The sequence below is a fragment of the Perognathus longimembris genome, chromosome 1 (assembly GCF_023159225.1).
Source record: "Perognathus longimembris pacificus isolate PPM17 chromosome 1, ASM2315922v1, whole genome shotgun sequence".
Classification (NCBI taxonomy): domain Eukaryota; kingdom Metazoa; phylum Chordata; class Mammalia; order Rodentia; family Heteromyidae; genus Perognathus; species Perognathus longimembris.
Window position 1 is genome coordinate 144,676,624 of NC_063161.1, and position 13,350 is coordinate 144,689,973.

A 13,350-nucleotide genomic window follows, 5' to 3' on the forward strand; every position below is an offset into this window, starting at 1 on the left:
TTTTATTTTTGGCTTTATTGATTGCATTTTTCAGATTCCAAGGGACAAATGACATTGAGTTTTTCATTTATTATTTTAAGAAACTAGGAATCTTAATACTTGCTCAAATTGAAGTATTTCTTTTGGCTTTTACCTTTTGCTTGACAATATCTTGCCTTATTGGTTTTTTTTTTATAAATAATTTTTTTTTTTTGCCAGTCTTGGGGACTGAACTCAGAGCCTGAGCACTATCCCTGGCTTCTTTTTGCTCAAAGGCTAGCACTCTACCACTTGAGCCACAGTGCCACTTGTGACTTTTTCCATATATGTGGTGCTGAGGAATTGAACCCAGGGCTTCATGTATATGAGGCAAGCACTTTACCAGTAGGCCATATTCCCAGCCCCCATATCTTACTTTATATACTTAAGAGTAGGTGTGTGTATGTGTGTGTGTGTGTGTGTGTGTGTGTGTGTGTGTATTCTGGGACTTGAACCTAAGGCCTGGGCACTGTCCCTGAGCATCTTTTGCTCAAGGCTAGCATTCTACCACGTGAGCCACAGCTCCACTTCTGACTTTTTGGTAATTAAGAGTCTTGTGGACTTTCTAGGCTAGGCTGGCTATGAACTGCAGTCCCCAGATCTCAGCCTTCTGAGTAGCTAGGATTACAGGCATGAGCCACTGGCGCCCAGCAACAGTAGGTTGTTTTAACAGAAGTATATCTGCTGTTACATTCTTTTTTTTTGGGGGGGGGGGTTATATTCTTCACCTTTTAAAGTAGGCATTCTTTCACCTTTTTCTGCTTTCTGTTTTTAGTTGTAGCTTTTCTAATTCCTGGAGTTCTCTTTCTGTTTCATACTTGGCATTTTTGAACACTTTCATTTGCTTGACTCAGAGTAATTGTGCATATCTGTAAGTTCGCATTTATCTTGCATGCTAATGTTGTTGTTTTTAATAAGGTGCTTCCTGCCTTCCCTTGTTATAATGTATTTCATACAGTTTAACATAATTATTTAACTTTCGACTGTCTTAGGTCCTTGAAGAAAAACTATATTTCTTTTGATTTATGTGTAGTTTTCTGAGAATCTTTGTTTCACAATATGGAACTTTAACTTTTTTTTATATATTTATTGCAGTGATGGGTATTTGTTACTTCTATTGTATAATTACAGCTTTTTTCCCCCACCTCTAAGTACTTATATAACACTATATTTTTATTTCTCCTCATATGAATGACAACTTGGATGGGTATAGCATTTGGGGTTGTAGATTTCACCCCACCCCCACCCCCGTACTCTGTAGCTATTCTGTAGTCCTAAGTCATTAACACAGCAGGTTATACTTCAGAATCTACACATTTACTTTCCTACCAGTCTCCCCCACTTCCTAAATACCTTGTTTACTTATTTTTGGCAATACTAGGATTTGAACTCAGGGTTTCACACTTGCTGGGCAAGTCCTTCACCACTTGAGTCACACTTCCACCTCCCCCCTCCCTTTACTTTTTTGCTTCAGTTTACTTTGTAGATCACATCTCAAGCTTTTGCCCAGACTGGCCTCACACCACGATTTCCTTCCTGTCTCTACCTCCAAGTGCTGGGATTACAGCAATGTTCCACATGCCCAGCTACCACATTGTTCTTCTTCACCCTAAAGTACAAGAACCATTCCAGGGACTGGAATGGCCTAGTGGTAAGAGTGCTTGCCCTCGTATACATGAAGCCCTGGGTTCAATTCCCCAACACCACATATACAGAAAACGGCCAGAAGTGGCACTGTGGCTCAAGTGGCAGAGTGCTAGCCTTGAGCAAAAAGAAGCCAGGGACAGTGCTCAGGCCCTGAGTCCAAGGCCCAGGACTGGCAAAAATAAAGAGAGCCATTCCAGGCTACATGTGTGTTTGGGTGCTCTTCAGCTAGACTTCTAGGCATAGGATTTGCATTTCAGGCTACTACCTCCATCTATGGCTCTTGATAACAGGACAACCTGGGCTCCATCTGCCCCATTTGCCTCATTGCTTTTGAAATTGTCCTTTTTCCTCGCATATCCATACATCCCCAGTGTCTTCCTGAAGTACATCTCCTTTTAGTCTTTTTTTTTTTTCATCTTCTCTGTTTCATTAGTGCTTAAGCCAGTCCTTTGTGTCACTCAGTGTTCTGTGTGGAGGCTTCTGCTATTTTACTGCCCTCATCCCCCACAGCATTTGATTCTGTGCATGCTCATTGTCATTTATTTATTTATTTTTGTCTGTCAGTTGTGGGGCTTGAACTCATGGTCCGGGCACTGTCCCTGAGCTCTTTTCGCTCAAGGCTAGCACTCTACCACTTTGAGCTACGGCACCACTTGTGGTTTTCTAGTGGTTAATTGGAGGGAAGAGTCTCACAGACTTTTCCTGCCTGGGCTGGCGTTGAACCTCAGAACCTCAGATCTCAGCTTCCTGAGTAGCTACGATTACGGGTGTGAGCCACCAGTGCTGGGCTCGTCATTTCTTTGCAACACTCTGTACACATGGACATGAAGGATGATGTGTGTGTGCACAGCCTGAGGTGGAAGAGGCTAAGCCGTGTGACGTCAAGTAGCCTCCCTTGATGGTGGATGAAGCCAGCTGGGATGCACCCTATGGTTCTGCCCACAGTCCTTCCTGCTAGGGTCTGGGAATGGCATAGCAACCACTGAGGTATTCCACATTGGGGTGTTATCACTGCTTTTGATTTGCATCTTACCAAGGTGTCAGGGAGGTGGCTGGGCAGAGTCCCTTGTGATCTTTCTCCTCATCCGTAATGTCCAGCAGAAATTCCTCAGTACATGACTTGAAGGTCAGCCCTCATCAAGATTTCAGGTCCTCCTTTTTTTTGGGGGGGGGCCGTCAGTTCTTAGTTGTGACAGAAGGAACAGATGCATGACTCTCCATCTTAACTACGTGTAAGTGTCCCATTGAGAGGAGCAGTGGAGGTGAATACACATGGCTGGGCTACTGGTGTTTTATTTTTAACAGCCATTAACCCACCAGTCGTTTACCTTACCATTACAGGTTGTACAGTGCTTCTTTCCTCCTTTACACAGAGCTGTAAACTGAGGCATAGAGAGGACTAGTCTTTCATTTGAGATGAGGCAGTGATGGGGTGCAGGGCTGGGACCTGGCTTCTGATCTCTAGGTCTACGTCCTCTCCTATGGCTTCTGGAAATTTCTTGTCCGTTTCCTCCTCTCCCCACCTGCCCCCCGTCCCCCGGTCAAGGGCCAAACTTGGTCTCCAGCTCCTCATCAGGGCAGTCAGGGCAGACTCACCCCTTTGGCAAGCATCTTCTGTCTTCCTCTCCTTCCTGTTCTCTGGCCTCCCTGTCACGGTCCTCAGCTTGTTCTCCTGTATCCCACCTGGGGGGGGGGGAGCTCAGTTTCTTCCCCTTTTCCTGTCTCTGCCCCTTGGCCACCGGCAATTGCCCGGCCCTTCCTGCTCCCTGGCGCATGCGGGCCCGCTCTCAGGCAAACTAGCATCTGCTTCCCCATCTGGTCCCAACTTCTCTCCTAATTACCCACTGAATTGGCTTGAACAAAACGCTGACAACTTGAATGAGACATTAGTGGATACATCAGTGCCCATCCGTGCCAGTGCCAGGGCCTCGCGGCTCTCCAGGCCACCACCAGCCAGGGCCCAGCAAGAGCCACCCACCCCCCCTTCCCTGGCTGGAGTCCCCATTCTGGCTAAGCGGCCTGCGCCCACCAAGGTGGAGGATCATCATGAGGTCTTGAAGCTCACTTGGGCCTCCTCTTAGCGGCAGGACAAAGGTGTAAGACTTCTGAAAAGTCCTTGTGGCTGGGCCACAAACTTGGATGTGAGTTTTGCCCTCTCTCTAGTGGTTTACTTGGTCACGAATCCTGTGTCTTTTATTCCAAGTTATGATTGTGTTTGGTTTCTTCCCCACATTTCTGACTGGACATGAAGCCACCCAGGACACGGCTTTAAGAGTCTGCAATGGGGGAACACTGGCCGGGCATTCTTGTATGTGCAGTGTCTCCCCCATGCCTTTCTATGTCCATATGAAGGGGTCCCATGAGATGGGGTACAGGCCTGGTCCTAACTTTTTGTGATTCCCAGATGAAGAAGCCAAGCAGGGATTTTTTTTCCTGCCTTTAAACCGAATCTGCTAGTTCGTACAACAGTCCATGCATTGGTTAGGACTACATAGAGAGTTTGCAGGGGACAGAAGCTCATCTCGACCTCCTGTAAGCCAAAAATGACACGTACGGGTGTAACTACTACAGCTCCACAGACTTCTAGTGATGGCGTCATCAGAAGCGAGTGGTTGTCATCACTTGAGCTCAGCTCTTGTTGGCCTGCCTGCATGAATTATTCTCCTAACACCTTGCTCACCCCAGTGGGTGACCCTACTGGAAAGAGAAGGCTTTCAACCCAAGTCCAGGGGAAGGCTGTGTGATCCTCCCTTCTGGCTGGCTGAGGTTGGCTCAAGAGAAAACCCCACTTATCAAGAGGGGTTGCCACATCACCGTGAGTGTGTGTGAAGAGCACTGTCATGGGACATCCGGGAATGAAGGATCATTGGATCATTTCTTCTGCCATGGGTTGGGATGTAGTGCCCCTCCAAAACTCACATTGGAGTTCTGCCATCATTATGGCTGTGTGTGGGAGGGGGGAGGTGCAGCCTTTAAAAGGGGGAGAGGTTAAGAAGTTGCCCAGTGCTCTTAGGTGTAATGTGCTTGGCCGTCATGATGACACGCTTTCCTCCTTAGGGTGGAAGATGGCACGACCTAGGTTTGTGACTTCCTTTCTCAGGCTTCTAGGCATTGGTGCATGGATGAAGGATGCTTTCATCCTGTATTCTGCCCCCCTGGTATCCCTGGTACCAGACTATTGTTTTACCATCCCCACATGCTGTCCTAGTCCCTGCCATACTGTCCTTGTGGTTCCCACTTCCATGCTTGCTTTCTGCTGTCCCTCTAGTTTCCCAGAGTGGGGTGCAGGGTGTCCCCCCACCCTGGCTGTCAGTGGGGGTGCCTTCTGGCCAGCTGGCATCTCCTTTTGGTCTGGTGTTTGTTCAACTGACTCTGGCTCTTCACCTCTCAGTGACTGATTCTTGCAAAGACCATTTTTCCACCAGCCAGCTGAGGCTGGGCCTGCAGCCCGAGCCCAGCGTCAGGGCTTAGGAGTTTCTGGAAACAGTGACTTCTGCTAACGAGCAAGTCTGCCAGCCAGGTGTGTTCAGCTAGGCTGGGCCGCTGTACAAGGATGTCCTCATGGGCACTGAGTGGGTTTTCTTGAGTCGGGCTCCTCAGAGTTGCTTTTTTTTCCCTCCATTCAAATAATTCATCCAGTTATATACCGAGGGAAAAGTCACTTTGCAGAACGGATCATCAGAGAGCACTTTGCTCCCTCCATCTGGCCCTTCCTCCCTCTCTTCCCACCTGAGCACCGGAACAGGGACGTCCAATCTGTGCGCCAAGTGGCCCTGGTGCCTCCTGCGCCATTTCCACGCCAGCCTGCAGCGCGCTGCCTTCTCAGCAGCGTCTTCTCACGGGATCTTTCTGTTTTATTTAAAACAATAAAGCCGAGTTTTTCTTCACTATAAAATGTAGCAAAGGCTCCTTGTTGGAAAGCAGAGAAGTGTAAGGGAGGAAGGAAGGAAATCACCTAGAGATCCCTCCCAGGTACCCACACTTGGGCATTTTTTTCCTTCTTAGGGATCTTTTTTTTTTTTTAAACCAATAGTATGGTGGGTACTGGTACTTAGCTCTCTCTCAATTAAAACACTCTTAGTATCTACTATTGTAGGATTCCATTTCCCACATACTGTGGACCTGTGTTTGCTGACTGTGGGTATCTCACGAGGGGATCATAGCCTTGTTGGGCCCAGCCCAGGCCCTGTTTAGGGGTATTTTTCTATATTCAGTTTTTCCCTTGAATAAATGATGCCACAAAGAATATCTTGTAAGGCATTCTCACATGTTTTTCCTGTATAGCATTGCTTCTGGGGTGTGTGTGTGTGTGTGTGTGTGTGTGTGTGTGTGTGTGTGTGTGTGTCTTTACTGGTATTGGGGCTTGAACTCAGGTCTTCATGCGCTCACTTAGTTTCTTTGCTCAAGGCTGGTGCTCTGCCACTTGAGCCTCAGCCCCACGTCTGGTTTTTTGCTGCTTAATTTCCTGCCCAAGCTGACTTCCAACCGTGCTCTCAGATCTCCTGAGTAGCTGGGATTACAAGCACAAGCCATCAGTGCCCGGCTGTTTCTGACTTCTTAATCTAGAAAGAATCTCAGTGCTCACTGAGACCGTTTCTGCTGTTAATTCCAGCTTGTTTAAGAACCCTTTGGGGGAGTCTGGTTAAGACAGTACTGAGTTTCACTCTGGAGAGCCTGGCTGAGTAGGTGAGCTTGGCCTTGGCGGGGGGGGGGGGGGTGTCTACATTTCTCCTAGAGCCTGGGGGTGGCTCACGGCAACCTGCATCACACCTTAAGCAGCCTGTACTTGTTCTTGGGAGAAGAGAGGGTGTGGTTGAGGAAATGGGAGGGTGGGCAGTGACAGGCTGCCATGCCAGGCCTCTGGTCCTCCCTTGGGCTGGGCCTCTGTCACCTAGGAACTTCAGGAGACGCAGTGATGTGATAGGGTTTCCACAGCTCAGGCTTGGCAGATGCTTTAGCTGGATCTAGGTAGGACGGGGCTGACAGCTGGTTTAGAAGAGGATGTGTAGGAGGCCAGGGCGAGTTGTCTGCAGCGAGGGTGAGTGACAGCTTTCCTAGGACTCCATGGTTAAAACAGGAGCTGGCTGGCACAGCCTCCCTGGAGCCGGGGGGAGGGGGCGGGGGGACTCAGGAGTAAGTCGTGACTGCCTAATTAATTCAATTAAACTACTTCAGAAGCTCCGCTGGTGTCAGTAAATTGTTAAAGTCTATTAAAAAATCAGAAGAACATGAAGAGTGTCAGGGCTGCCTGGTTTTCCTACCTCATGGCAGGGGACCCTAAAAGAGGGATGGACAAGTGTTGGAAGCCCTCTCTGGGGTCGCCCCTGACCCATCCTACCCCTTTTGGCCTCCATTTCCCTCTCTGCACTACTAGTGATGGGCTGGCTGGCTTCCAAGTGCCTGCCCCTTTAGCTGTGGTTAGGATGGGAGAAAGGGGTCCCCAGAGAGAGAGGTTGAGTCCCCAGAGCTGGGCTTCGTGTCCTGCAATTTCAGAGGCCTACCATGCTTAGGGAACCCCTCTCCTGTTGCTGGGGGAGCCAGGCCCAGAAGACCTGTCCTTGGGACTCCCCTCTGTGCATTTGTGTGCAGACGATGCTGTGAACTCTGAGCTGGGCACTGCAGAGGCCTACGGGTGTATGACCTGTACTTGACCTTCAAGGGAGCAGGCTTGCTAAGGTATGTTGGGGTCTTTAGCCCCACCCTGCGCTCCCCCATCCTTGGGAGAGATGGGGAAGGCACGCCCTGACTGGATGAGCCAAGAAAGGAAAGGGTCAGCAGACCGCCCGCACCCAGCCCTCCCTCACCGGAGGACAATCAGATGGCCTGGGAGTCAAGTCGGCGCAAGATCTTGTTTATTGGGGAAGTATGTGCCACTAATGTAAGGCACAGGAACCAATCAGGTCTAAGATCGGCAAGAATGGGAGGCATGAGCTGTCCATCAAGGGTGGAAGAGCCCGGGCGTCACAGCCCACAGAACTACTTCTGGGTTATAACCAAAGACACTTATAGCAGCTGCGTGTTGTTGTTAGGCACCGCCATCTTAGCCACACGTGGCCCCAAGACTGATAAACAGGCGGGGCCAGCTAGTTGACTTCCAGGTGTGCCCCATAAAGGTAGATGCTAGTATAAAGAAGACCATCAGAAGGAGCAAGAGCACTAAGGTATGTGCAAGGAGCCATTCTAGCAGTAAGCTTTTGGAAAGCTCCTATTGGAGGATAAGCATGTCAACAATTGTAAGCCTGGTATAGGAGATGGGAGCCCCGGGGAAGAGGAGCTTAGGCAGAGGCTGAGCGCTAAAGCAGAGGTGAAACCCAGTCTGGCCACATTAGTAGGCTTAGTGCCTTCTTTCAAGATTCCTCTTTTCCCCTTATTTAGACAGCTCAGCCCAGGGGTTCAGAGAGGCAGCTGTGGGCCATGGTCTCCCCAGCTTCTCAGGGCCAGCCCCTGTATGGCACCTGGCTCATTGTAATCCTCACCCTTGCCTTGCCAAGGAAGTTTTCTACAATGTTTACAGAGCACAGTGAGCATGAAAGTGCTCATTTCCTCCCATAATAATCCTAGAGGAAATCTTTCCTGAGGCAAGCTTGCAAAGCTTATGGCCTTCAGCACCACCAGCCATTACTTACTGAACATCTTGTGTTGCCCACTATGGAAGGCTCTTGCAGGTTTGCCGAGACGCCTCCTCCAGGATGGCCTCCTCCCTGTGAGCATGGCTGGCCGCTCCTACCATGCTTTGCAGCATCAGCCCCATGTCACCTGGGCTTCTGCCCAGTTCATCCTGTGCTCACCTGTTCTGAAATGGGACCTGGTCTCTGCCCTCACCCGCTACCATCTGAGAGGAGATGAAGGGCGAGGGGCACCCTAACAAGGCAAGCTCCTGGCTTCCTGGGGGGTGTGGGGGCTGCAGAGGTATAGAGGGGAGCAGGTGAGGGACTGATAGGGACACCTGCCAGGTGAAGGGGAAGGGAGAGGAGAGGCCACTCCAGGCACTAAGGGAGAGATTATAATTAGCAGAATCTTTGTATACAAGTGATGCTTCAAAATGCTTCAAAGTTCTTTTTGAGGTAGAGGCTGGAAGTGGCAGTACTGGGCTGGGGGGGTGGGGGTGGGCAGACAGTTGGCTAGGTGTCCCTGTAAGGAAACCAAAAGACCAGGTGAGAATTTGGTTAACCAAAGTGATGAGTAGGGTCAGGTCTTCATCCCCAGGGGGCGGCACCACGAATGTTATTGTTTCTGTAGCCTCTTAGATATATGTGCTGTGTGTTGGATGGATAAGTGAAGGAATTCAGTATTTGTAACACTTATCTTCATGATTACTGAGCAAGAATGAGAAGATATTATTGTGTTGGACTAGTGATGGTGGACCGTGTGTGTGTGTGTGTGTGTGTGTGTGTGTGTGTGTGTGTGTGTTGTGGTGTTGGAGAGAAACTCAAGAAAACCAGAAACGCTTTTTTTTTTTTTTTTACTACTGCACTGTGAAATATTGATCAATTGAACTCCATTGTATGACTAGGGACAACTTTACTAGCAGAAAATATGATCGTATTTTCATGGCTGCAATAAATAAATGAATAAATAAATAAATAATAAACCAGGGCTGTGTGCCTGCACCCAGAAAGCAAATGAAGCTGGCTGTAGCTGGGTGAGGGCACCCCCATCTTCCCCATCTCCCTGGTTGGTTGGCTGTTTGTTCTTTCCTGGTACAAATGACGACCTTGGTCGCAGATAGGAGGTGACAGGTTCCTGTAGAAAATGTCCAGAAGAAAAGCCTGCAGTGGAATTCAGCTGGACTTTGAATTAGTTCCTCTTGCAATTAGGAGGAAATGCCTGCTGGGGCTTGTTGGCTCGTTTTTGTTGTGGTTTTTGTTTTTTGTGCCGGTACTGGGGCTTGAACTCCAAGCCAGGCAGTTTCTCCTTGAACTTTTTTACTCTGCCATTAGAGACACACACACACTTTCAACTTTTTGCTGGTTAATTGGAGATAAGAGTCTCATGGATTTCTCTGCCTGGGCTGGCTTTGAACCTTGATCCTCAGATCTCAGCCTCCTGAGTATCTAGGATTCTCAATGTGAGCCTTTGGTGCCCAGTCATGCCCATTGTTGTTGAGTTGTGTGGGAAAGTGCACAGGAGCTTGGACAGCATCTTGGGGGTGGTGACAGGTCCAGAAGGTGTGCAAGCAGAGGGGGGATGGATTGCTGTACTGCCCTAGGTGTGCATCTGTTCTCGGGGAGTGTGAGTCCTGAAGATGGCAGACACCCCCGGTGGCCATGGCTATTGGAAGATTGCCGCTCCATGCCCCTCTGGAAGGGAGCACATCACCTAGCTCCCTGCGGTTCTTAGGTTACAAGGTTCTGTCTTTTCCCTCCACATAGTTGACAGTGATTGGGCTGGCCATTGGATTCTTGGGAAGTGGGGAATATATTGTTCAAGAGAAGCTTAAACCACACGTACTGACTTTAGGACTTAAGAAGCAACTCTGCTTGGCCTTTGGGGGGCAGCTGGGTCAGGTAGAATTAGGGTAAAGAGAGGGTGAATGGGAGTAGCCAGCCTCCCACAGAGGCAAAAATGGAGTAGAGAATGTTCTGTTCTTGTTCAACTTGGCCTCGTATATTCTCTGTTATACTAGGCTCTGCACACCCCAGTGCTTTTGCATGTGTCCTTCCCTTCCCTTCCCTTCCCTTTCCCTGCCTCTCTCCCTTCCTTAAATTTTTCCAGATTTTGAAATATTTACATAGAGGTTGAGTTTCTCTAATCTGAAATTCCCAACTTCAGTTTTTATGACTCAGTAATATTCTCTTTCTCATACACACATTGGGGATGCTCAGATTGTCTACAGACAGACCTTGATAAGATTTCACCCATGGTTTTGGTGGTCTTTTCTGGCTGATGATCTAGTTCAGGACCTCCACTTATATTTAGTTGTCACTAGTCTGGGGGCAGACTTTGGCCTTTCTTTGATCCTGTATTCTAGATCTTTTAAAGAGTCCTACCAGTTACCTTACAAAGGTTCCTCCTGGGCTTGCTGATATACACACATCAACAAAGGTTGTGCACTTCTTAACCCCCACCCCACTTCCATGAGTCACATGGAGGGTATGTGGTGAGTGACTTAACTACTGGTGAAAGTCACTTTTTGTTGTTTGTTTTTGTACAGGTACAGGGGCTTGAACTCAGGATCTTGCACTCTCACTTGGCTTTTTCACTCAAGGTTGTTACTCTACCACATGAGCCACATTTGCACTTTCTGCCTTTAGCTGGTTAGTTAGGATAAGAATCGGAAGGACTTTTCTGCCTGGCCTGGCTTCCCAGGGCAATCTTCAGATCTCAGCCTTCTAAAGAGTAACTGGGATTACAGGCGTGAGCCACCAGTACTTAAATTCTTGGGTAAAGGACCTTCCAAGGTTCTCCTTAGGGAGAAAAGTTAACTCTTTTACCCTTTGCATGGCTGCATACTTTGTGGGAAGATATTTTGAGACCATGCCAATATCTTGTTACATGTTGTCCACTAATTTTAGCATCTATTGTTGATTCCTGCCTGCACCAGGAGGACAGTGATGTTTGCCAAATAGTGACTTCCTGTTTCCACCACTCCCTCTCCATGTATTAAGCGTGCAGTGGATGGTTTTCCTTGCGTGACGCTTGCTTTGCCAATTCACGTATCCCTTCACATTGCTTCGGGTTCTGGAGATTCATTTTTATGGGACGGTAGGGTTTTATAGGTCTAACGCTGTCATTTGTTTTTCTCTGAGTGTACTTTTTTCCATTAAAATTATTATTAAGGAGTTGTACAAAGGAGTTACAATTGTAGAAGTCAGGTAGTGAGTACAATGCTTCTTGGACAGTATCACCTTTTCTTTCACTTTTCCTCATGTTTCCCCTCCTGTCCCTGCCCACATATCTCACAGTTCATTTTCACATAGTGTCTGTTGAATACAGTGACTGCATTTGTTCACCCTTCCTTCCGCCTTCCATTCCTGTGTGCCCTTTTTACCCCCCCCCCCCCCACAAAGGCAATAACAACAAAAAAGGGGAGAACAACACCAGCAATAAAGAACAACAAACCTATGTTTCTATTTCCTGGAATGCCTTCTGATAAGTAGTACTTTAGATTTTCAGAGTTATGCCATTGTGTTCCTCCCCGTAGCGTATCTTCCTTTAGACTGACTGTGTATAAATGCATAGAGCGAGCTGTTTAAGTTCTCATGTCCACCCGTATTTTAGATCTAGTTTCCACATATGAGAGAAAACATGCGTTGTTTGTCTCTCTGAGTTTGGCTTACCTCACTTAACATGACTTGTTCTAGATCTATCCATTTCCCTGCAAATGACACAATCTTATTCTTTCTGATGGATGAGTAAAAATTCTATTGTTTATAGGTACCACATTTTTTTTTAAAGCACTCATATATTGTAGGGCATCTGGGCTGTGTCCATAACTTGGCTATTGTGAATAGTGCAGCAATCAACGTGGACTTGCAAGTGTCCTTATGGTATCCTGGTTTGTGATGTTTTTGGTAGATACCCATGAATACTGTGGCTGGGTCATAGGGAAGTTCTGTGTTTCGTTTTTTGAAGTATCTCCAAACTACCATCCAGAGTGGTTGTACTAGTTTACATTCCCACCAACAGTGCAGTAGGGTTGCTTTTCCCCCACATCCTTGCCAGCACTTGTTGCTGTTCTAATAGAACACTCTTAATTAGAACAACAAATTATCCACATCTGGCAGCGGCAAGCCCCTTCACAAAACCTCCTCTGGACAAGTCTCCTGACCTGCTGAGTGTTCCCAGCTCCCCCTTGCACCTTAGCTGGAATTACCCCTTCTGCGTGCAGAGCAGGGCAAGGGGGTTTCGTCTCAGTTGTTTGTGGCATTCCTGGTACCCGCAGCAGCTCCATGGAAAGTTCTCAGAGACTCATTCCTGGGTGATTGACTAAGTGAATGAGTCTGGAAGGAAGACCCAGAGCCAGCTTCCAGTGAGAAGCTGGGCTTCATGCGCGTGCCAGCTCCACCAAGCTGCTCAGCCCCATGAGCCACTTCCAAAGGGAGGGGCTTTCTCTCCGTTTCCTGAAAAGGAGCCCAGGGCATCCCCGAGCCTGGAGTGCAGGAAGAGCCAAGTGTGTGGAGAGCAGCCAAGGGGCGCAGGCTGGCAGGCGGCAGAGGGGCTGGTGGGGCGGCTGGTTCCCTGCTAGAGACTTGGCTGAGCAGTGGCATGGGGGGCGGGGGCGGGGGTGGGCACATTGCTCTGGGTGGTGGCACAGGTCCTGCAGCCCCCATACCTGGGGGGGGGGCGCTGCCTAGAGCCACTTTTAGTCTCCTGGGACGGGCGGGCTTCTCGTGAATATTTTATGAGTTTTTCTTTATAAAAAATTAAAATTTAGTCACATTGGTTTTGGAAAAGGCTGTGATAATCAGATTTTTATTTATGAGTTGAAGTGTGTGTGTGTGTGTGTGTGTGTATGTGTATGTGTGTGTGTGTGAGTGATATGCATGGCCAGCACGTGTGTCTCTGAAGGAAAAAGCAGCTGGCAGGCTTTGGGGCCATCCCTGCTGGCACACTTTGATTCCAGGAACAAACTTGGCAAGTTGTGGCCGTTTCATCGTTGAAGAGGCCTGGCTGCCGGATCCTCCGAGAGCAGTGCTGGAACCTTCTCGGGAGGAGGTGTTCAGCCCGGTGCTGCCTCTATCC

The 13,350-nt window shown here is 48.5% G+C and overlaps 1 protein-coding gene and 1 long non-coding RNA gene across 2 annotated transcripts in view; both read left to right on the top strand.

Annotated features, from left to right (window-relative positions):
• The window catches only part of Znf618 (zinc finger protein 618), a 151,782-nt gene that overhangs the window by 23,839 nt on the left and 114,593 nt on the right, over nucleotides 1–13,350 (top strand). The window lies entirely within an intron of this gene.
• Nucleotides 6,094–8,801, top strand: LOC125346987. Its single transcript, XR_007210082.1, has 3 exons — nucleotides 6,094–6,453; nucleotides 6,484–7,341; nucleotides 7,779–8,801. It is a non-coding gene; the product is annotated as an uncharacterized LOC125346987 (long non-coding RNA).